Source organism: Camelus ferus, chromosome 18 (genome assembly GCF_009834535.1).
Source record: "Camelus ferus isolate YT-003-E chromosome 18, BCGSAC_Cfer_1.0, whole genome shotgun sequence".
In the NCBI taxonomy this organism is placed as follows: domain Eukaryota; kingdom Metazoa; phylum Chordata; class Mammalia; order Artiodactyla; family Camelidae; genus Camelus; species Camelus ferus.
Window position 1 is genome coordinate 26,801,001 of NC_045713.1, and position 24,523 is coordinate 26,825,523.

The window sequence follows — 24,523 nt, forward strand, 5'->3', positions numbered from 1 at the left end:
GGGCGCCCCATGGCCCAGTCCAACTGACACGAAATTAGCCGTCACATCCAACCCTGGCTCTCCTGGAGCCCACAGCTCAGCCAGGTATAAGGAGAGGCTGGAGAAGAATTCCAAACTAAGCAGGAAGTGCAGGAGGAATTCTCACTTTAATTTCAAGCTTCACCTAGATTAGTACCTCCTTCAAATCTTTTCTGACTTCCCCATACAACCAGTGACTCTCTCTTGGATGCTCCCAGAGCACACATCTCTTGGGAAGATGATTCTCTCTCTCTCTCTCTTTATTTTTACAATAAAATGACCTAAGTCTACAAAAAGGTACAGAGATCATATAGCAAAGTCCCATGTACCAACCACCCAACCTTAAAAGACAAAGCATTACAGATACAGCACAGCCTAGGGTGGCCAAGTTGTCCCCATTCGCCCAGATTTTCCCAGTATTAGCACTGAAAGTTCTGCATCTTGGGACCCCTTAGTCATGGACAAACCAGGATGGTAGGTCACTCTAGTGCAGCCTTACTCCCCCCCCCACCCCCAGGTAGACCCCCTACCTTGAAATCATAATTCCCCCAATACTCCCCATCAGAGGAAGCCACTGATTTGTTAAAATTGAGGGTTACCATTTGTGTCTTTCTTTCTACTTTAATCAATCCCTAAATATAAATAATTAATGCTTAATCATAATTAATAATTAAATACAAATGATATTGGAGTGCTGTTTTGCGTGCACGCATGCAAACACACACACACACACACACACCCCAGACTGGGTCCAGAAAATTTTATGACCCTTTCCTGATGGGTGGTGGTGATATGTGTATGAGAAGCACTGGGTGAAACTTCCTGCAACTTTGAAGGCAAAAATAGGAAGAGCAATAAACCGCACAGCACAGAAACCGGAAAGAGGAGGAGTGGGGAGGGATGATGCGGGATCCAGGGGACTGGAGCAGGAGCGGAGGAGGGAGACAGTCTGTCAGAAGAGGGTCAGAGAGAGAGGACCCAGGAGAAGAAGGTCTTTAGAGAGGAGAAATGTGCAAGGTATGTTTGAAGAAGTTGCTGCCAGTTCCCTCTCTGGATGCTTCTGTGACATAGGAAAGCCTACAGCCCTCACTAGCATGTGAGGGTAAAGGGATGCTTTCAGGGGGCCATGGGAAGAGGTACCAGAGCACCACTGCTGACAGATGGATGAGGCTGCACTTGGGGTCAGATGACAGACTCAGTGCTTCCCATGGTTCCCAGCTGCTTGTGCCTGCACCCCCCACTAAGCTCCTCCAGGGATCCGGACACAAGGTAAGCGTTTGGTATTATTTGCGGAAGGAGGGAGGGAAGGAGGGAAGGGGGCGGGGGGGGGGGAAGGAGAGAAAGAGGAGGGGAAAGGAAAGAAAGGATAGAAGGCAGGAAGGCAGGATGGAAGATAGGCGGCTTTACAGGAGGACAGGCAGGCGGGCGGGCCTCAGCTCGTCCAGGGTCCAGCAGTGGTCTTCCCGACCAGGCCTTCCTTAGCAGAGCCATCTGCAGAGCAGGGGGCCGGGGCCGCGTGCCCATCGCACTGCTGCGGTCCTTGGAGCTGGGACCCGCTCGGGGACTGTTCTCCGATTTGCTAAGCCGCGGCCAAGCCGCGGCCGGGAGGCAGGGAAGAGCCTTCGAGCGAGCGAGCTCGTGGGGGTGGAGGGTGGGGAGAGACAAAGGCGCCGACAGAGGGAAGTGGAAAGGGGCGGAGGCGGGCTGCTTAGCAACCGCAGAAGATTTAGGGAAGTGGCAGGACCATTTCTCCGGGTGCCTCTACGGGAGGATTTTTTTTTTTTTTTTTTTTAAAGAAAAGAACTCCTCACGCCCACACTGGCTGGTCTGTTGTGGCGGCTCTGAGTTGAGCGCCTCTGGAAGTCAGGGCGGTTGGAGGGAGGCGGGCGGCCACGTGCGCGGTGGGAAAAGCCGCAGGAACCAGGGGACCTTCTCCAGCCCTTCAGGGGAAGAGAAGGACGGCTCGCAGTAAGATGTGGGGACGCAGCCTCGCTCTCCCAGCTTTTGGCTGGCTCCTCCAGCTGCCCCGCCTCCCAGGCCGCCATGGTCAGAACACGAAGGTGGCCGGCGATTTCTCCCGCTTTCTTTTCCCCGAGACCCCACGAGCGGCCCGATCCTGCTCTTTCCTCCCCACTGAGAATTCTCTGTTGCTTTTCTTTCTTAATTTGATTTTCTCTGGCTCAGAATCGAGATCAAAAGAAGAAATTCTTTCCAGCCTTTTAGGAATAATTCCCAGAATCTCCCACTGGAAATGCATACATAATTACCACAATTATTTTTAAAAATCATGCTCGCTTTCTTATCCATTCCTCCCCCACCCCCGTCTCTGCTGCAGGCTTGGGGAGGAGGGGAAGCTTCCAGAGTGCCTATGGGGTGGCAGGTTGACCATATTCTCGAGGGCAAAGTGTCAGGCCTGGCCCACTGTCTCCCAGCAGGAGTTTTAGACGTGCCAGCGAGGAACAGGAGTAGTACTTCAAAAGCACTAAACACAGTGGAATCACCTGGTGGGAAGTTACTCCCTTTCTCATTTGCTTTCATTGTCTTAATTTCAAGTATCGAGTTGGTGTCATTAACGCCTCCCTGACACATACTTCCCTCCCTTTTAACAGCCCTGATGGCAGCAGACCTCCCTCAGGCTTCCAGCACACAAGAGCGACTGGCTGCAACTGAACAACTGTTGCTTTTCATTGTTTGTCTTGGGGGTACCATCAGGGGTTTGCATTTAGGGTTGGTTCCTTCTCAGAGGAAAGACAAGAAAGTAGTAAATCACAATCGAGGTGGAGCAAGGATAATGGCGCCCAATGATGGAGGCTTCTGGAAAGGCCCCCAGTCCGTCAGTCCTCCATCCAGGATGCCGGCTTTGCATCCCGCAGGCTGTGGGTCAGGCCCAGGGAAGGACCCTGTTTGAGGTGAGCTGGTCCAGAGGGCCAGCAGCTGGTGCTGATGGAGCCTCAGCTGAGAGCTTTTAGTTTTTGTTGGAGCCAGTCAGCCTGGCTCCGCAGCCCAGCTGTAGTCCATTCTGCTCCCTGAGATTATGGGAGTCCACTCATCATTGTCCACTTTGGGAATATGAGGCTGTGAAGTGTGGGCATTTGCCAGACACCAGACATCTGATGCCCACCCTGGACACCACCGCTTTCTCCTCTTGGACCAGAGGTTTGAATGGAGCAGACCCAGCTCTGAGGCTGGAATGCCATCTGGGCCTGTCTCCCTCTGGGCATCTCATTCTTCTGGCCACAGTGATGGATGGATGGGTTTCAGGGATGGTTCAGGAATGGAGATTTTTGCTGGGAATGCTGGGGCTGGTTCTTTCCCACTGGCCTTGATCCTAAGAAGATGAGATGGGAACTCCTACAGCCATTTCTGCCAACAGTGAAGGAACTGAGCTGAGAAACTGGGAGAAAGAGAAATCTGATCCTGATGGTATCGCGCCCATCGCTGCACCCAGCTGTGCCTGAAGCTAGCCTCCACCCTTGGCCGCCTTTAGAGCTCCCCTCTGAGCCGACAAATTCCCCTTTCATGTAATCCAGTTAGGATTGGTGTTGCAGTCACTTGCAACCACAAGAGTCTTAACTGATGAAATGGCTTGAGCAAATCCTTGGCCACTGAAAGAAAAAAGAACTCAAAAGCCATGTTCTAGTGATGTGGGTGAGTGGCATTGTCACTATACACAAATACCAGCACAGAATAGGCTGTCATTGTACCAGGAAGCTCCAAATTTCAGATCATCATGTAGATGACACAGGCTGAGTGTATCGCTTGCAATGGCTTATTTAATCCTTGTAGCAGTCCTAACACTTATGAATACTTTTATCACCATCTTATAGATGAGAAGATTGAGACTCAGGGAGCCTCTGTGAACCTTAGTGGCAAATCGAGGCTTGTTCCTCAATACTGCATAGTCTCAGGGACCTCTCTGCTGTGAACAAGTAGATTGCTCACTGGTTGAGACAAAAATCTGAGACTATATGATTGGGAGGGACCAAGGGGGCGGTGCCATCGGGTGACACAAGATGATGCTTATGTCGCAGGTGATGTGAATGTGGTACCCAGCCCACATGGCTGCATATAGGGATGGGTGGGGCTGCAGGAAAGGAATCAAACTCTTTTTACCTCTGATCACTGACAGTACAGGCAGAAAAGGCCCTGGGTTTAGATCCGAACACATACTCATTAACTGGATGACTTTGGACCTTTCATCTTTCTGAGCCCCACTGCTTTTCTCATCTGGAAAATGGAAACCCCAGCCCCCAGCCCCGTTCATCTCACCCAGCTACTGGGGCATCAAGTGAGGGCAAAGTTGTGAAAGATGATTGGCAAAATAAAAAGCGGGGCTTCAGGAAGAAGAGAATCACTTGAGTTCCCAGAGGTGGAGGGGCAGATGAGAACAGGTGGAAACCAACCACCGATACTTCCTCCTCTCCATCCAGGGCTGAAGGGAGGCAAGCCACGCAGTGACCTGAAAGGAACCTTTCTGTCCCCAAAGCAGGGAAAGATAAGAACAGTGAAGTGAGAGAGGCGAGTGCTGCAACAGGCGCTTGGGGGGTTATTTTTACCCTGTTATCTCTCTCCTGAAATGTCAAGCGTGGAGCCACCTCACTCCCAGTCCCCTACCCTCCCCAGCCACTAAACATGGCAACGCAGCCTGGAAACAGGCCTCCTTCTCCTCCTCTGGTTCCTCTGCCTCTCCAAGAGAGTCACAGTGCTATGGTGACGGGAGGCATGGAAACCCTGAAATAGAGAAGTGGGAGGTGAGACCTTTTATTTGGGTTCTGGAACAGGCTCACTTCCTCCTAGAGGCCCGAGGTGCAGAGGAGGCCCTTGGCACTGTTGGGTACCTATTCTAAGGTTTGCATCATATGGGTTCTTTATGTGGCAGGACGCAGAAATCCCTGTTTATTTTGGGTTATGTAATAAAGAACATTTAATTGGCTGAGGCCACTAAAAAACCCAGCCATAGGGCACAGCTTCAGGCAAGGCTTGATCCAGGGGCTCGATGCCATCACAAGGACTTAGTGCTTTCCTTCTCTTGGCTCTGCCTTCTGTGATACTGGCTTCATCCTCAGGCACCATACTGTGCTCCCCCATAACCTCTAGCAGTTCCAGAATCTTCCCCGATGATCACAAATGGTTGCAGTGGCTCTAGACCTCATGTCCACACAGACTGGTTCTCCCAAGGAAAAAAGAGGAAACTTGTTTTTGCCAGAAGGTTCCAAGAAATGTCTTGTCATGTTTTGCTGGCTCTGACTGGGTTCTGTGCCCATCCCTCAATCACTTGGGTGTAGGGGCAGAAGGTGAAAAATGCACTGATTTAGATTGCGCCAAAGCAGATTGCCAAGAATAGGGAAGCAATGATTTCCCAAAGGAGATTTCGGGCACGGCACCCAAAATGTGATGGGATGAATGCTGAACAACGTGCAGGAGACTGTTGTGTGGTTTATTCAGTTGGCAGTTTCATCCTCCCCAATCCAGGAAAGCCTCTGAGATTAGGGGTGACTGTTCTTTCTTATCCTGAAACAGGCCAACATTAATTTCTTCTCCTTCTACAGGTTTCCCTGGGGTTCTGAGTCCTAAGATTTCCAGGTCTGTCACTTTCAAAATTTCACCAAGGCAACAGAATCTCCCCCAGGTAGATGGGTAGGTACAGGCTGAAATGCCATCGACTTATCTGCCAAGTGCTTCCTCTGCATGTAAAATAAAATTCACACCCTAGACCCTGGCTTACCCATCACTCATCCCGTCTATACATGTGTCACCACACTAGCGTCTGGTTATCCCTTAATCAAGCCACTTGCCCTCCTGCCACAGAGCCTTCTTCCTTGTTCTTTCTCTCCATCTAGAATGCTCTTCCCTGAAATCTTCTCACAGTTGGCTCCATCTCACCATCCAGGGCTCTGATCCAATGTTACGCCTTCTGAGAGGTCATCTCTGACCAGCCCAGCATGTAACACCACCAGAAATGATCCTGTTCCTTGATGGTTTAAGTATCTCTCTCCCTTCCCAAGACTGTAAGCTCCATGAAGCCAGGACCGTGTTTGTCCTGTTGACAAGTGTGCCTTCCAATTCCTGGGTCTGTGTCAGGCACATTGGAGGTGCTCAATAAATCTTTTTGCATCAATGAATGAAAATTCTTTTCTGAATGGCCTTGGAAACTTTTACAGGGCAGGATAATTTCTTAGATGTTGTTCTTGGCTTTAACTTGGTACTTACACTGGGCACAGAAGAGATGATACACAATAAGACTCTTCAAATTGAAAGCTCTCTGCTGAAAGGATTTGCTCAAAGTTGTGTCCGAATTAGTCCGGAAAGATACCTGGGAGCACTGAGTGCGTCTTTGAGGAATTCCCTTTCCAAAGCCAGAGCTTGTGAACATTTGAAGGCCCGAAACTGCAGAGGGGGACCTGGGGCCATCTTGCTATCCAGATCCCTGAGTAGGGTGGCAAGACTACCATTCACAAATAAAAGCATGTAAACAACATGTGATGGTGATATTGTTTACTCCTTGACCCAGTGAAGCAGAGTGAGAAGAATGTCCCGTAAGAAAAAGAGTATTTCACCCTGTCCATTGTAGACCCATAAGACAATGTCCAAAGCTCAGTGTGCCAGTGGCTCAGAAGGAAACCCCATGCTCTCCGTAGACACAAACTCTCCCCAAGGCGACCAAGACCTATTGGCCCGTGACAGTCCTCAGGACACTCAGGTGAGAGAGTGGACGGCCCAGCGCAGCTAATGGAAACTCAAAAACACACTTCCTACAGATAGACATCAGTTGTCTAGTTACTCAGTAGACAAGACACCATCTGGGGCGGCTCAAGGATTCTTAATCATTGCTAATTCTCTGTTCACCCAACCAGATCGAACCCCCTATTACGTTCTCACGTGGTGCCCTGAATTTTGCACTGTGGGACTCCCCACCGTTTGTATTAGTGTCTATATTTAGGTGATTATTTGATTAATGCCCATCTTCCCCACTGGACCCCAAATATCTTAAGGGCAGGGATAGATCCCTTTAGCTCGCTGCTAAATCTAGACACTCTGTGTCTAGCATGTAGAGCAGCTGTCATACACACTTGTTGAATGGAAGGATGGATAAATGAATGGAGCTCAGGGTCTGCTGGGAAAACACCTCGCAGCCAGCCTGACTCACCTAGAAGAGAGCAAAGAGGCTGGATTTTTTCAGTGTGAATCAGACCTCATTCTCACATGACCACCTTGTCTTCCTCATCAAGCCCTCTCCTATGCCTAGAATGGTATCTGACACAGAGGAGAGGATGAACAGATACTGGGAGAATAAATACATGTTTTGCTTCCCCCCCCCCCCCCCCGTTTTATGAAGGAGAAGTAGTTACGTTATTTCTTTATATTTGGAGGAGGTGCTGGGGATTGAACCCAGGACCTCATGCATGCTACGCATGGGCTTTACCACTTGAGCTGTACCCTCCCCCCGCGCCCCTACCTGGAGAATAAATACGTGAATGGACACGTCAGGGAGCAGCTCAGTTATCTTCTTAAGAAAAGGTCCTGGAAAGGGAGAGTGGGGGGAGCTACAATATGCAAATACCCTGTGAACCAGACCCAAAGGTACCATTTAAGTCATTCCCTTCAGACTTAGTGGGTCTGGTTCTAGGAGTTGCTAGACCAACAGGTCAACATGGGGAAATCTTGGATCGCAAATTTTTTTTTTTTTTTTTTTGAGACAATGCTCCTTTGGGTTGTAGTGCAGCACATTCTGGGGTTACATACTTGTTTAAGTGAGTTATGGCTTCTGGTTCTCATCACACACCCTGATAAAAAACCAAACCCAGGAACGGTACTGTACCTTAGGAGACAGCCTGGCCCCGGTCTCTGCCACCAGGTCAGGAGGGCACGGAAAGGGATTTTTCTTCTCCATTGCCACATCTTCCTTACTGAGGGACAGCTGAGTCCAAATGGGTCTCTTTGTATCTGAAGTTTACCCAACCAAGGGCTCAAACAATTGTTTTCTGGCCCTCCTTTTGAGGGTAAGAGAGAGGTCCGAGATCCGCTCTTCAATCACCAATCCGAAATCAAACATCAAAAGACTCCCCCAAACCGTTAGGAAAAACCATCATCAAACCAAATTTCCAGACATGCCGGGGTCTCCAGCCCACCCCAGCCCCACAAGCAAAAGTGGCTCACCTTTGAACTACAGAATCCCTTCTAGAACCAGAAGGAAAGGAAAGGGATTTACGCTCGTCTCAGAGTTGTAGGCTCTGGCTTGCCCCCAGGATGAGTTCATTATTTATTCTTAGAGACGGGACTCAAATTAAACAAACAGTGCCTATAAATAGAGCGGGATACACTCAGCTCAGTGTCACTGGAAGGTCCTTTTCACAGGGACAGATGCACTAAATGGAAGTTCTAGGATTACCCTGCTGGTACTACGTGGGGAAGTCTTGTCCCTTTTCTTTTTAAATGTGGTCCAGGAGGGGAAAAAAAAAAAAAAAGCAGGTGAGTCAGATTTTGGGATTCGACCCGATTCTGTCTTCATCTCTTTTTCTAAACGCTCATTCACATTATTACCAGGAAGAAGTGGCAGGGGAAGGGTGCTGCGCGATGAACACCCTGGCTGGGCAGTTTGGCTGTTCCCTCCAGGAACGGAGCCTGGCTCAGGCTGTATTTGACAGAGTGTTCTGCTCTTTTAGATTAGATTGCAAACTCCCTAAGGGAAGGGCCCAAGTGCTAGGCTCTCTTCGTGGTTTCCCCCGATTTGCCAAACGCAGGGATGACTAGGGTTTCAGACCCCAAGCTGTGAACTGAAAGTTCCCTCTTTTAAGCACAGCCATCTCTACGGTGGGGAGGGGATGTGTTCCAGGCCCGGTGGGGCCTTGCTCTGAATCGCCCTGAGGGGTAGGCTTGAAACGTAATCACTGCTCCGTGATAGACCAGCGGGGGTGGAAACATCTGGAATAACTGTGAACAAACATCAAGCAATGAGGCAACAAGGTCAAATCACTACAGTAACCACAAGAGCCACCACGGATTCGACCCGTGGCCAAGTCATTCCAGATACCCCCTTAAACACTTTGTAAAAGCTTGTTTAATCTTTCCCAACAACTCCTACCAGCTGGGGACCATTACTGTCTCTATTTCACAGATGAAGAAATGAGGCACCAAGAGATTACGGACCTTGCTCAAGGTCACACAGCTGCTAAGCTGGGATTGGAAGTCAGGCAGGTTAGGTCCAGGGCCCGGTCCCTTGGGGTAGGAATTAAGCCCTTGGAGCCCACAGCTGTTGACTGTACCGCCTGGTGCAGGCCTAAGCCCATGACTCCCCGTCAACGTGGGACCTGGGTCAGGCCAGTCACCACGCACCTCAGGGCGTCTGCTGGGAATGCCAGGATGAAGAGACGCGGAATTTCCATCTGGATTTGCCCTGGAGAAGGGCAGCGTCGGGAGTGCTGCAACCACCCTGTTACTCCAGGAGGGCCTGGCTGAGAATGAAAACGGCGCTGAGGACAAACAGAGCTGCACAGATGATGCTGACGTCCTGTGACTCCTGTCTCCCGCCGGACCCACCTCCTCAACTTTGCACTTTCGTGAGTCCATATTTTCCCTCTGCTAGGTAAGCCTGTCAGAGTTGATTTCCTGTCACTTGCAGTTGAAAGATCCCTAACTGAGAGAGGCCCATAAGAAGACATAAATTGGGCAAACTAACAACCCAGTCCCACCCTGCGTGAGAGCTTATCCCAGACTCCCTTTTCTTGTCCTGTTGGGCTCTTCCAGAAACACACTGCCGTCCTGCGTCCACCCACTTGCTCAGTGACTCCATTCTCCATTTACTGAGATCCCAAATACTGCCTCCCTGCTGAAGCTTCCTCCGCTGCATCCGTCAGAATTACCAACTGCCTCACTTGGTTGCTATGATACTGAGCTTATACACTTATTTAGCACCAATTTTATTCTGGCTTGAAATAACAGTTAGCTATTTACAAGTCACTCATTAACATTTATTGAACGCTTCCTCCGTGTTGAATCCTCAGCTCAGTGCTAGGGATTCAAAGGGAATAATATCAGCCTCTATCTGAAGTCTTTCCAAGTATCAGGCACCGTGCTTAGCATTTCACATGCATCAATGCTGTCAATACATCTCCTAAAAAACAAACCCACCAGGTAAGGACAACTAACATCTATCTCTACTTTACATGTAACTGGATGGCCCTTTAGGAAGTTATAGTGAGACACCGAGATCAAACTGATACAGAATTGCAAAGTGAGTTACCAGATGAAGATGCTGATTTTCACAGCAAATCTTTTAGAATTAGGTTCCCAATTCTAATCCCTCCAGTTTCATAAATCCCTAATCCACAAAGAGGATAAAAGAGAATCGATAGGCATTAAAGGAGGATTTTATGAAAAAAAAATTTTTTTTTTTTTTGTGAATATCATGCTGTCCCTCATCTCCCAACAAACACACACACAGAAGGTGGGGAGTGTTTAACCTGTTCCTGCACCTCAAGTCTGGTGAGAACAGCTTCTTTGAGATACTATGGTGATCCCTTGGGGGAATGGTCCCTTGGGGGAAATGGAGGCTAAGTCTTGAGCAGTCCACAGGATGAGAGATGCCAAGAAGAGGATGAGCGTTTCCTATGGACCATCTATGGGCCTTGCATAAGCAAGCTAGCGGATGGGTCATCTTAGACGTTCTCACAGAGTGGCTGAGAAGGGCAACAAGCCCTCATCGGACAGAGGCTGGAGATCAATCACCAGATTCTCAGGGCTGTGAAGAAGCTGGTGGCAAGAGGTGTATTACTCCATGCTGGGGACTCGCCCGTACCCGCCCAGCACCCCGTGTGGTGCCTGCGCATACCCAGAGGGTGCAACATTATCTTTCGATTCCAACAGTCAAGTAAACACAGGCAGACCTCATTTTATTATACTTCACAGATAATGCATTTTTTTAAATTGAAGGTTTATGGCCACCCTGCCTTGAGCAAGTCTATCGGCATCATTTTTCCAACATTTGCTCACTTCATGTCTCTGTGTCACATATCGGTAATTCTTGCAATATTTTAAACCCTCCACTAGCAAAATGGTTATGACTTGCAGAAGGCTCAGAGGATGGTTAGCATTTTTTAGCAATAAAGTATTTAAAATTATGTATGTATGGAAATTATGTAGGTACATTTTTTTTTAGATCCATGTTATTGCACACTTAATAGACTGCAGTGGAGTGTGCATGTAACTTGTATGCACTGGGAAACCAAGAAACTTGTGTGACTTGCTTTATTTCAGTGTTTGCTATATTGCAGTGGTCTGGAATTGAACCCACATTATCTCCGAGGTCTGCTTGTATTTGCTCTCCCTCACCCTTATTTGTCCTAGATTTTCTCTCTTCCACCTCCTTGTGTGTGTGTTCATGTTGGGGAAAGAAGAGGAGTGTCTATGTCCTTCTTGCCCAAAGGCCAGCAGCCCATGATGGTGGGTCATAGATGGAGGAAGAGGAAAAGAGACTTATCTTTAAAGAAAGTTGGAGATACTATGAATAGTTGGATGGGACATTCTATATTCTGGAAATGAGACTAATTTGTGACTTAGAAATCATGAGACCTAAAACAAACAAACAAACAAACAAACAAACAAACAAACGAGTGAAAGGAAGATCATAGTTCCAGCCTGAAGTTTTCATCCAGGGCCAAGATAAGGACTTAACACAATGAAATTGTAAAGAGATAAAAGGAGGCAAAACTAAAGTTGCCTCAGTGACCTCAGCCCCTAAATTCTCCTTAGGCAGAAGGCCAGGAGGGTGAAGTGACCTGATCAGAGTCCCAGAGCCAGTGAAAAAGGCAGAACCATGTTCTTAACCACATGATTAAGCTATTTCTACTTGAAGAAAATTACTTGTTAATTTGTCATTAATTAACAGAAATTACTTCTGTTTCTAACTAGCCTATTCTTATCCTATTCTCTTATCCATCATCTTGTTCTGGAATTCCCTTCCCCTTCCTCAACTTAACAGAAGTGGCCTTGGACCAGTGTTGACAGAGCAGGGCATGATCAGAGGTGGGTATTATCCAAGGATGACTTCAACCAAGACTATGATTCAAAGACCAGCAAATCCCTGAGCACCAAACCTGGTCATCATGTTAATAATACCACATAGACAAACCTCAAAAAAAAATTGTACTAACTGAAAGAAGCCAGATGCCAAAGACTACATATTGTATTTTTCAATTTCTATAAAACGTGCAGAAAAGAGACATTTGTAGAGACAGCAGCTCAGTGGTTGCCTGGGGCTGAGAGTGGGAGTGGGGATTGGCTGCAAACTGGTTGGAAGGGATGGAGAGTCTAAAACTTGACTGTGATAAAGACTACACAGCTCTATATATTTCCTGAAAATCATAGCATGGTAACTCTTACAATGGTCAATTTATTCTTATGGTATGTAAATTCTGTCCCAACAAAGCTGTTAAAAACAAAACAAAACAAAACTAAGCACAATATCTGGCACACGGGGAAAGCTCAGTAAATGTTTATTATTCTCATCATTTTAGGAATGAAATGCTAGGATTGAGACTGCAGTAAACTGATTAGGAACGAAGATCTGCCCTCAATGAAGATAGGAGGTCTGGCAGGTGGGGTTTGGCATAGACCCTCATTCTTACATCCCTAAGTTTTGTATGTCCTCTCTGCTGATCAGCACCTGTAGAAGACCAGTGGATATTTACATTGCCCCACACCAAGTTCCACTTGGAGATCAGAGATCAGGGTCAGGTACCGTAGCTCCAGTCCATCGCTGTCTTCTGCTCACATTCCAGGATGCCTTTAAACAGCCTTTTCAAGACATTGCAAGCAGACTTAATCTGGTCTGGCTGCAGAGTGTGTTTTACTCCCCGTTGCAACCCTGTCCTCAAACCTATACTGTCGACAACAATCGACATTTTCAATCATTTCTCATCACAGTCTCCCTTTTATCTTTATCTTAATGCTCTCCAATGAGACCTTGCATGAGTCTTGCAGACCCAGGTGTTGTGGAGAAATGCTTAGGAGGTTAAGGGTAGAGGGGGCGAAAGCTCTTGTGCCAGGGGTAGGAAACCTGCCCAGGACATGAAGTTGCCCGTCAAGTCCAGCTGTGGCATTCGTAGACTGGCTGATCCAACCCCAGACAATTACCACTGAGGCCCCAGAGCCCCCCAGATAAGACAATCCTGACTCACAGAGGCCTTGAGTCCTAGTGGGTTAAAGTTTGAAAGGTCCCAATGATAGTATCACTGACAGAGATGGAGTCCAGCCCTTCACTAGTCTGTTCAGGCTGCTCTAACAGAACATCAGAGCCTGGGTGGCTGACAAATAATAAGAATGTACTGCTCACAATTGCAGAGGCTGGGGAGTCCAAGATCAAGGTGCTGGCAGATTTCGTGTCTGTGCCAACCCGCTGCATAGATGGTCTTCCTCTCACTGTGTCCTCACATGGCAGAAAGAGTGAGGGAAATCTCTGGGGCCTTTTTGTAAGGGCATTAATCCCATTCATAAGGGCTCGACTCTCATGACTAATCACCTCCTAAAGACCTGCCTCCAAATACCATCACAGTGGGGGTGAGGTTTCAAACTGTGACTTTTAAGGGGAAACAAACATTCAGTCTCTAACACCTAGAGACCACCACGGCCCTCTAGTTAGCATTAGGCAGGAAGCAACAACAGAAAAGAGATACGTATAGTAGCATCAACTGAACAATTGGCATTTTGGACCTGAAGCCAGGTCCCCAACACAGAAATTAAAAAAAAAAATTTTTTTTTAATGGAGATACTGGGTATTGGACCCAGGACCTTGTACATGCTAAGCACGTGCTCTACCACTGAGCTCTAGCCTCCCTCCAAGAAATGTGTTTTGATCTTTGCTATTTCCTGCCCTCACTCCTAGCTACAATGTTCTCAAAGTACATCCATCTCTCTGGCTACTCACTTGAGAAAAGATAAAGCTTAAGTGGTTTTGTTATTAAATAAAAATGAAAAAAAAAGAGCAATTAACTAAACAACTGAGATAAAAACTAATGAAAAAATCTAAGGATGGCAGAAGGAAAGAATGGAAGATAAAAGCAGACGTAAGTAAATTAGAAAACAGAAAAACAATAGAATTGGTAAGACAAATCAAAGAGCTAACTCTTTTAAAAGACCAATAAAAGAGACAAATGTCTGGCAAGGTTGCATGAGGGAAAAAAAGAGAAAATACAAAGAGATACCCCTAGAAATAGAAAAGGGATGAGAAATACAGACGTGGAAGGAGATTAAAGCGAAAAGCATGCTGTGTCCAAATTTATGCTAATAAAATAGTAACCAGAATAAGACAATATAATCTACTCAAGAAGAGGTAGAAAAATTCAACTAGACAAAAATCACAGAAGCAGCTGATGAAAGAACTCTCCACGACTTTGATGAAACATGTGAACTCAGACGACTGGGGGTGGTGGGTAGGTGGGCAAATTCTGTTGACCCTTAAGGGAAGAGAGATTTACTATACGATTTAGTTGGTCCCAGAGTATAAAAAAGTTAAAAAGTGTGCCAATTAATTTTACAAAGCTAAGCCAACCCTGGTAACCAAATCCTGAGAAGAGAGAGAGAAACAGAGAGGCAGAGGCAGAAACACCAAGAGAGAAAACAAGAGCCTTGGACCAAACTTACTTACAGATAGTGCACTGGGCTGAATAGCTCCCCTTCCTCCCAAATCCACATCCACCTGAACCTCAGAATGGGACCTTACTTGGAAACAGGGTCTTTGCAGATGTAATTACTATGATGATGCAGTGGATTAGGTTGCACCCTAAATCTGGTGACTACTGTCCCTCTCGAAGAGGGGAGGACACACAGAGAAACACTCAGAAGGAAGAAGGCTATGTGAAGATGAAGGCAGAGACTGGAGCGATGGTGCTGCATACAAGTCAGGGAATGCAAGGGTGACCCGCAGCCGCTAGGGGCTGGAGGAGGCAAGGAAGGAGTCTCCCCGGGGCCTGTGGAGGGAGCATGGCTCTACTGACACCGTGATGTCAAGCTTCTGGAACTTCGAAATAATAAAGTTCTGTGGTTTTCAGCGACCCAATCTGTGGTACTTTGTTATGGCAGCTGAAGGAGACTAAGCAGACAGACCTGCAAGTTTTTGTCTATTTCTTTGGTCATTTTTTAGTCATTTTGTAAGAGGAGAGAAGATATGGGCTGAATTCAGCATCTGGGAAAGAAGGAAATACAGAAGTTTCAACCTTGCTTCCTCTTGCGGGTCTACCCAGAGGGTCTCGTGCCCACCTTGAGTGTAGACTCAGCCATACGTCTTCCCCAAGTGATGGTGGGCCTTGGGGCAAGAGTGTTAACGGGAGGCCTGTATACCATGGGCTGAAGTGTTTAACAGCTGTAAGTTAAGCTAACTGTGCTTAAAAATCGTTATACTCTACCTTGATGGATATACTTTTATAATCACTTGGGAAGCCAGGTTGGAACTGAGAATTCTCCCAGCCTCCTTGGCATCCTAAGAGACTTCTAGGTGGTGTAAGGACGTTGAACGCCCTGTCCTCCTGGCCTCCCGCTCCGCCCTGCCTCATAACGGGCCTGTGGGAATAGGGTGGGTGGGCATTTCAGCTCACAGGTCCAAGCTTTGTCAGTTCTCCACAAGGACATTCATCCTTGGTCATTCCTCAGGCCTAGGAGCACAGACACCTGCAGCGTTGTCCTCCCCTGGGAGAATGGACCTAGGAAGGAGGCCCACACCGGCCCTGGTTGCAGGCTAAAGCCATTTAAGTAGAAGGCATGGGGCACAGGGGCTAGGCACCCAGGACCCCAGAATTCTCAACCCAGACAAGCCTGTACCCATGTTCAGGGCCTGTTTCCTTGGCCCTGTGGTCTCCTCACCTGCTGGGGAGAAGTGTGGCCAAAAGAGGAACCAATCAGGGCCCTCCCTGCAAAGCGAAGGCAGGAACGGCCTTTGTCTGGGTCTAAGGGTGGCGTTTCTTACTAGTTTGTCCATTGTAAAAAAAGAAAAAAAAAATCTAATTTACAGGACTCTGAAGACAAATGGATACTTATTAATAACTTTATGGGACATCAGAGAAAGGAACCAAATTACAAACCACAGCAGACACTGTTAGACATATTGTTCCCTTCCCTGGAGTTCTTTCCCCCTCCTCCTCAAAGAGCCTATAGAGGAATAAGATTTCTTTACTGAGAAGAGTGTAGCTTGAACCTTTCTTCCCCAGCAAAACAAAAGCCAAATAATTATCCATCAATCCACAAGCGCACCTGGGTGGACATGGTGATAGTTTACAACCCTGCCCTTCCCTCTAAGCAGTGTCACACTATTTGCCCAAACAAACAAGTAGGGAAGCGTGGTGGAGGTGGAATTGAGGCAGTAGGTGAGTTTTGCTGCAAAAACAAAAACAAAACAAAACTTTTTTCCTTCCTATTTTGTAACCCTTAAATAAAACAGAAAATAGAATACAACAGTATAATAAAAGAATAATTTAACATGACTAAGTATAGCTTAGTTCCACAGGGCACAAATGCAAGGATGGTTTAATATTAGAAGATTTATGGATTCATAACATTCACTAATAAAAGAAGAAAATATTTGCAATACTCCTGTTTAATTAGAGAGAGACAGAGGCTTCCCATGAAAAATAATAAATCAACAGTCCACAAAACAGCTAATCGGTCAAATAATGGAGGCATTTTTAGTAAACCAGGAGGAGGCAAGAATGCCTGGCATTCCAACTCAATACATTCTTAAATTCTGAAAGTTCTAGCCAAAGAAGGGCACACTGAATCTGGGTTTGAACCTGACCATCAAATACTCTATATTTGACTTGCCTGTTATTTAAAACATTTGACTTCATTTTCAGCATTTAAAAGACTTACAGATTTCACATTTAAAAAAACACTTGACCTTTGATATATCCTGTAAAAGATCTGGTCATCTGTTAACAGGGGGCCTATTTCTCAAATGGCAGAAAATGGTTGCAGCTCAGTAAGAACTTCTCCCTTTAGACAAGACATGTGCTCACCCACTTGCCAAAGGCCTCACCTGGCCCAGTTTACTCATTTATGTTCCTTGCCTGGACTCCATGAACATCTGAATTGCTGAACCCATGCTAAAGACAAGAAAGAGAAAAGGAAACAAAAGAATCGTTTTGGGGGAGTGAAGTGATGAGCTAACTGCAATACCCAGAAGAATCAATGAAAAAACATTAAAATGAATAGGAGTTCTGTAAGATGGCCAGCTACAAAATCCATAAAGGTTACTGCAGCAGAACGCCTAGGGGCTGGGTGAGGGAAGAGAGTTTAGCCACCATCTGCAATAACAACAAGTTACCTTTGAAATAACTTAACAAAAAATGTGTAGGATTTATACGAATCAAACTACAAGAACTGGAAAAATGACTTCAACACAAGTAAAGTAAAACACCTCATTTTCCTAATATTGGAAGGATGTCCATTATTACCAAAGTAACATTATTATAATTCCAATAAAAATCTAAACATAACTTTTTTTTTGAAACTTGACCAAAAGAACCTTAAATGCTCATCTGGAAGAATAAATGCTTGAGGATAGCCAGCTAGCCAATAAAAATGTCACAGAACATAATATTTGGGAAGCATCTGTCCAACAAATACTTAAAATGTAGTATAAAATGATAATTAAACTTGTAAGATATGATTATGGGAACAATCGACATAACAGGAACAGAAAGCATAGAAACATATCCAAATGTACACATACAGTCTAAGTCCTTCTTCAAATCAGCAGGTAAAGAAAACATTTCTCAACAAATCGTGTCAAGCAATGAGCTAGCCATTTTGAGAGTTAGCGCATACTGCCCATTGCAAACTGACATAAGTTTTTGATGAAACAGAGATTCAAATGTAAGAAATGAAACACGAATACCAGAAGAAAATTCAGGTGAATTTTACAGTCTCAAATGAAAAGGGAATTTTTTAAAATCCCCCTAACATGCAAACATGTTAAAATTTTAAAAATCTGAAAGGCAAAAGCATAGGAAAAAGACAAAAGACAAATTTAGAAAAATGTTTGTAATATTTATGAAACTTGTTTAAAAACACTCATGTAATTCTTACAAATATTTAAGAGAAAGAATATTGGGTCAATAAAAGGGGAAATTAATAGGCAATTCTCACACATAAACAGAGAGAGGGAGGGAGACATAAATGACCAAGAAACATAAGAAAAATTTAACCTCAATAGTAATTAAAAAAATACAAATTAAAATAGTGAAATGGTTTTTGAACTTTGTGTACTGTTGATAAAAGTACAACGATGCTATTCTTACTGAGGATATCGGAGAATGAGCTCTCACATCCTGCTGATGTGAATATAAATCAATAAAAGCTTTTTGGAGAGCAAATCAGCTGTATGTATCAAAAAGTGAAAATACGTTCTTACTCTTGGGTTAAGAATTCCCATGTATCAGAATTTATCCTGAGAACACTATCATGGATGACGTGCAAAGCCTTAATTTAAAAGAGCTCATGTCAGCATTTCTTCCAGTAGGGAACCACTGGGAATGTAAGTTTCAGCAGAACAGAGTTGGTTTCATGAAGCCCAGGGCTGATACGAGTGTGTGAGAGCAACTCGGAGTGGTTGGTAGCTGTGATGCACATTTGATGAATATTTTAGATTCCACCCACCCAAGGAAATACTCTATACCACTCAAACAATGATGCAGAAGAACATCAATCACACTGAAACACTGTATACAATCGCTTATACAGGAAGGTTCCATTTCAAATGAAATCTATATGTAGGTAAAGACAGAAGAATGTCTACAATACACATCAAGATGCTAGAAATGATACGTCTGGCTAGGAAAATTAGATAGTTTTTTGCCTACTCTTATTTTCTAATAGTTGCACAAGATCCAAAGTATAATTTCTTTAGTAGAAGCTTGTTTTTTTTTTTAAAGTAATGGTCAATGCTGGTAGAGGCTACACCTGGGTCCAGGGATGGTCACAGCTGGAAGGTGTCCATGGCTAGGGTCAGGGTATTGATTGGCAAGATAAAGGGTTACAGCCTTTCAGGAGAACAAGATATATGTGTATCAGAAGATGAGCATACGGATATGTACAGAAACCCCCCTCCCCCCGAGTGATGGCATTATGGTTTTTATTTTCTTTTCTATAGTCCAGACATGATGAGATTATGTGATGTTTATAATTGGGGGAGGCAGAATGAACACAACTAGTAAATATTGTAATAGCCCACCAGGGCCTTGCCTTGCCACTCCCCCTAGCCCACTCCCCCATCCCTCCCTAGGTTGCTGTGCACCAGTTCCTGGGCTTCTGTTGATTCCTCCTTCCCACCTCTGCTTTCATAGTTTCTTCTGCCAGGAGAGTCTTTTCATTTTTTTGTATAAAATATAGGTAAATATTTTTTAGACAGTGCCAGAGGAAAAGACTTATTAGACGATATTTAAAAAGATTTCTTTTAATAGACACACATGACTATAAAATAGATAAACAACAAGGACCTACTGGACAGCACAGGGAACTATATTCAATTTCTTGTAATAATATATAATGGAAAAGAATCTGAAAAGAAATACATATATATATGTATAACTGAATCACTTTGCTGTCCACCTGAAACCAACATTGTAAATCAATTACACTCCAGTTAAAAAAAAGATTTCTTAAATAAAAAGCATTAGTTACAAAAGAAAAGATGGATCCATTTGACCATATTAAGGACTTTTATTCTTCAAGAGATACTTTAAGGAACGTGAAAGGAAGTACAACAAAGGATTAGCATTGAGAATATATTAAGTACTGCTTTTCTAAGAGGAGCACCAACAGTTGTAGAAAGATGGACAAAAACCACAAACAGATACTTCTCAGAAGAACGCAGACGGATTCGGGCAAACATACTCAACCAGCTGCTCAGTATCAAAGGTAAAAATGCCAATCAGAACCATCACGAGGGACAACTCCACACATAATCAATCGACAAAAATTTAAAAGCCTGATGATACCAAGAGCCAGAGAGGGAGGGAGTGGCTCCATCAGCTCTCCCACCCTGTGCCGATGGGACTGCAAATTGGTGCCACCACTTCAGGAAACAGTCTGGCTGTGCTCTCTGGGACTGAGCACGGGTACGCTATCCCACCCAACAATTTATTTCACTCCTACGTATGTTCCCAAGAGAAATGCTTGCACATGTATAAAAGCAGGTGGAAGAATGTTCATCAATGTCCGGTTTAACAACAGCAAGACTCTGTGAACAACCCAAATGAGCAGAATTGAAAGGGTGGCTGGATAAACTGTGGAACGTTCACATGATAAAATATTGCAGAGGAGCCAAAACAAATGGAAGACGGCAACATGCAACAACAGATGAATTTTAACAGGTTAAGTCCTAAAAAATTACATACAACACGATGTCTTTTCTGTAATATTAAGAACACTATATATACACACACACCCCTAAACACCTACACTTTTCCGAATACATATTATATATATAAAATCTAGTGAGACTAGTTAAAAAAGAAAGCCAGGGCATATCGAACACATAAATGAAGTTTCACTTTGGCTTGGGAGAAGCAGGGGGGTAGATCTATATGGTCAGATAAAGGTTACAATCTTATTGTCAAGGTTCTAGCTTTTTTGGCGGGTGTGGTGGTGGTTTCATGAGTACTTGCCGCCTTATTTTTTTTTTAAAAAGAAAAAGCTAAATAAAGCAGTTCATGCATTGCTCAATGGTGAATGTGTTTCATGAACCACGGATTATTAATTAATTATGCCATTCTGTGCATCAGGGGTCCGATAAGAAAAAAGCCTGTTAAACCAAAGTCAGAAGAGGATAAAGGAAACAAAGTTATTAATTAGAGGAAACATATAAAGCTTGAATCTTGACGACAGATTGAAGATTCAGCTTGAAGGCAGAGATGGAAGGTCTGGCGCATTTACCATAAACAAAGGTATCCCCTTAACTGCTCTAAGGAGGAAGTTAAACCAACCTACCTGGAGATTGTCTTTCCTTTTATAAAAATCCTCTTCCATTTCAAAAGCACCCTTCGACACCACTCAGTGAAACCAGGGAATAGCCCGAAGACGTTCAGCCACTGAGGACGTGGGTTCCTTAAGGCTTTTCGAGATAACTAAGCTCTCTTGTCCGCTGGAAAGACTGGTCCAATGCTATCTTATTCCTACAAGGCATTAAATGTGAAATAAGGTCTTGCTGGGCAGTTTGCCACGAAGTCTACTTTTACAGCCTCTGTAATCTATGCTCACAGCCCCTCAGAACTCTGTAATGCATATCACAGTGCTTCGAAGGTCTGGCCATTTCCAGGCAATGAGTTGCGTGTGTGTGTGTGTTTAATACAAGTAATAATTTACGGTAATTCCATTATTACAAATACAAAAGCTGGCTCTGCTTTTCAGATTCTTTAAGATCTGGAAAAAGCAGCAACCTGTCACCCCAGCCTCTGGGCGGTGTCTGGCACACAGTAGGTGCTCCATGAATGTTTGCTGAGTTAACTGGCATTGTTTTCCAAATAATAATTTTGAAGACCCTGGGTTTCAAGAGAAACCACTTGTTGAGTGAGAGTTTCTTTTTCCAGATCATGTTTATACAGGCAAACCTCGTTTCATTGCACTTCGCAGATACTGCGGGGGGGTTTAAAAAAAATTTTTTTTAACAAATGGAAGGTTGTGGTAAACCCGTGCCCATCACTTCTATCAGCATTGTTTTTCCAACAGCTTTTGCTCACTTCATGTCTCTGTGTTACATTTTGGTAACTGTAGTATTTCAAGATTTTTCATTATTATTATATTCGTTACAATGATCTGTGATCTGTGGTCTTTGATGTTACTACCATGACTTGCTGAAGGCTCAGATGATGGTTAGCATGTTTTAGCAATAAAGTATTCTTTCATTAAAATATGTAGACATGATGCTATTTCACACGTAATAGATGACAGTACAATGTTAATATAACTTTTAGATGCACTGGGAAACCCCAAAATTCATATGACTTGCTTAATTGTGATATTTGCTTTATTGCAATGGTCTGGAACCAGACCTACAACATCTCCAAGGTATGCCTGTGTAGCAAAAAATGATCTAAAAAGTCTAAATGTATTTATAGGGGTATGTCAGAAGTATAGTTGAAATTTGGGACTGTCTTTGGATATTAAGGACATAGACAGCCTTTATGCTTGAGATTAGCCACTGTGGTAAGGACATACCTTCAAAATATATCCAGAGTCCAGGGAGTCAGAAAATAAAACACACACACATACATAAATTTAGCTGACACAGATTTAGATTTAGAGAGGTTAAGGGATTAAGACAAAGCCCGCCTACGTTAACAACCCTCTCGTAAAGATGACAGTCAAATTTTCCAAATCACACTTTGTTGTGTCTGTTGGATTCACCAAAAGACCGCAGCAGGAACAGACATATGGAAAAATGAAAGAAATAATTAAAACCTTACCCATAAGGTTATCAGCCAGAAGCAGGTATCAGCAACAGAATATCTATAGCAAGAGAAAAGTCATTTTTTCCTGTCCACCATGGTCATCTCATCTGAAAGGAGAGAAATATCACACACATTTCAGAAGCAGCTCATGTGAGACAGTCCATGCATTAAATACAGATTCAGATTTTCCCAATTGAGGTCGTTTACATCTAAAAAAAAATCTTGGCTGCCCCTCCCTTCATTGTTACTCTTTTTTGATCAGCCCCACCTGCCAAACCACTTGGTCCTTTAGTTGCCATCTAAGCACATGTGTGTTCATTTCCCCCTAAATTAACTCCCTGGCGGCTCTGCCAGGTTCCAAGTGTTAAGTCATTTCACGTGTGCGGGATCTGCCGGCACCGCCCATTGGCCAAGCAGATGCGCCGTTGGCTTGACCTGACTTGTATTTTTCTGAAATGTGAAGGCACCCGGGGCGTAAACAGACATCTCCAGTCTCCAGGCTGCTGGGGAGCGGGTGGGGCAGGGCTGAAGTTCCTTCTTTTCTCCTTTGCTACCCAGCACCTGAGACCTCTCCAAATTTGTTGCCAATCTAGGCTTACCTATCCCTGGTGCCTTTGGTCAGGAAGAATAAATAACTCACCTACCAACACACTCTCTGGGCGTGTGGGATCAGCACACCAGCACTAGTGCTATGACATCATGATCCCAGGCCTGTATCCTTCATCTGTGTTTGTGCCCAAATACAAAGCAACGAATGGGTACAGATGGGGCAGTGAGGGCGTATACAGAGAGCTTCAGGGTAAATCACCATTTAAAAAATGGGTTGGCCAGGTTTTTCTGGTTTTTTTTTTTGTTTTTTTCCACCAAGCTGTCAACTGTATTTATTCCTTCTTAGAAAATCTTTGTGGTGTAATTTACATGCAATAAACTGCAGGTACTTAAAGTGTATACTTTGAAGATATCGAGCATATGTATACATTGTGACACCATCATTGCAAGATTTTGAACATTTCCATCAACTCCAGATGAATTTCCTTGTGGGTATGGCTAATTTTTATTTTCAATTTGGAAGCCTTTTTGGTTTTGAGGGAATTTGACCTCACCTAGAAGCCCAGGATTGACCATGGGGTCAACTGATAGTACTGAAGAAATCAATAGCACTCTTCCTCCCCACCACCTCCGCCCCAAATCCACCACTTCCGCAGAGAAAACAATCCCCCTGACCAACAAAAGACTTGGGACTTCCAGTGTGACTCACCCTCAGTCCTGGGGCACATACTCGGGCTCTGATAAGAGGCAGTCAATCTGTCCTCTGTTTGTTTATAATGAGTCATGCTGGAAACCAGGCAGCTCCTTTTTTTTTTTTTCCTCTTCCATGTCATGGTTGGGCAAGAATCAGAGGCAGATATACCCCCATTCAAAGTGCAGTCATCCTTAAAGTGGCTGGTGACTCAATGGGGACCCCTACCGATGGAGACAAGGAGGGCCACGTCGTGGAGTTGAGGTCTGCCTTTCTCGCCACACTTCAAGGACACATTTTAGCGACTCACAGATTTGCAAGAGGATTGGGAAAAAGCAGCTGAGTTTTCTGTGCACCCTGTCCGCCACCCCCCAATTATTAGTGACAGAGTGTGGCGTGAGTCACAACTTGCAGCCGGTGCCCACACTGGAGCGATTAACCACATAATTGCTTCAGTGATGAACCTTCCCCAGTGGCAACCTGCCCCTCTGGTAGAGATCTAGGCTGTGAGCCAACAGTCTCAGTGGCAGGAATCATGAAGGCCGGGGTTTAAAAGGCTGAAGTTGTGATTCTTTTAGCCAATGCCTTCTTGGCCCCGATTTAAAATTCCTGCACACTGATGGGAGCGTGGGGGACATTTCAATTAGAATTAATGTCATGATCAAATCAACATAAAGGAGATGGATCTGCTGTTTCAAGGTATTGCAGCGAAGTGCTCTGTTTGGAGAACAGATCACCATAGCAACGCAGCCGCCCCAGTTACAGTAGGATCAGGACAATCAAAATAAAAATCCTTCCCAAGTCTCAGGATTGGCGAGTGAGAGCCGCTGAG

At 44.8% G+C, this 24,523-nt stretch overlaps 1 long non-coding RNA gene across 1 annotated transcript; it reads right to left on the reverse strand.

The window, feature by feature from the left end:
• Positions 1-20,031: 20,031 nt before the first annotated feature.
• Positions 20,032-22,602, reverse strand: LOC116657581. Its single transcript, XR_004312742.1, has 3 exons — positions 22,467-22,602; positions 20,992-21,176; positions 20,032-20,242 (listed from the first exon to the last, which is right to left on the reverse strand). It is a non-coding gene; the product is annotated as an uncharacterized LOC116657581 (long non-coding RNA).
• Positions 22,603-24,523: the final 1,921 nt, after the last annotated feature.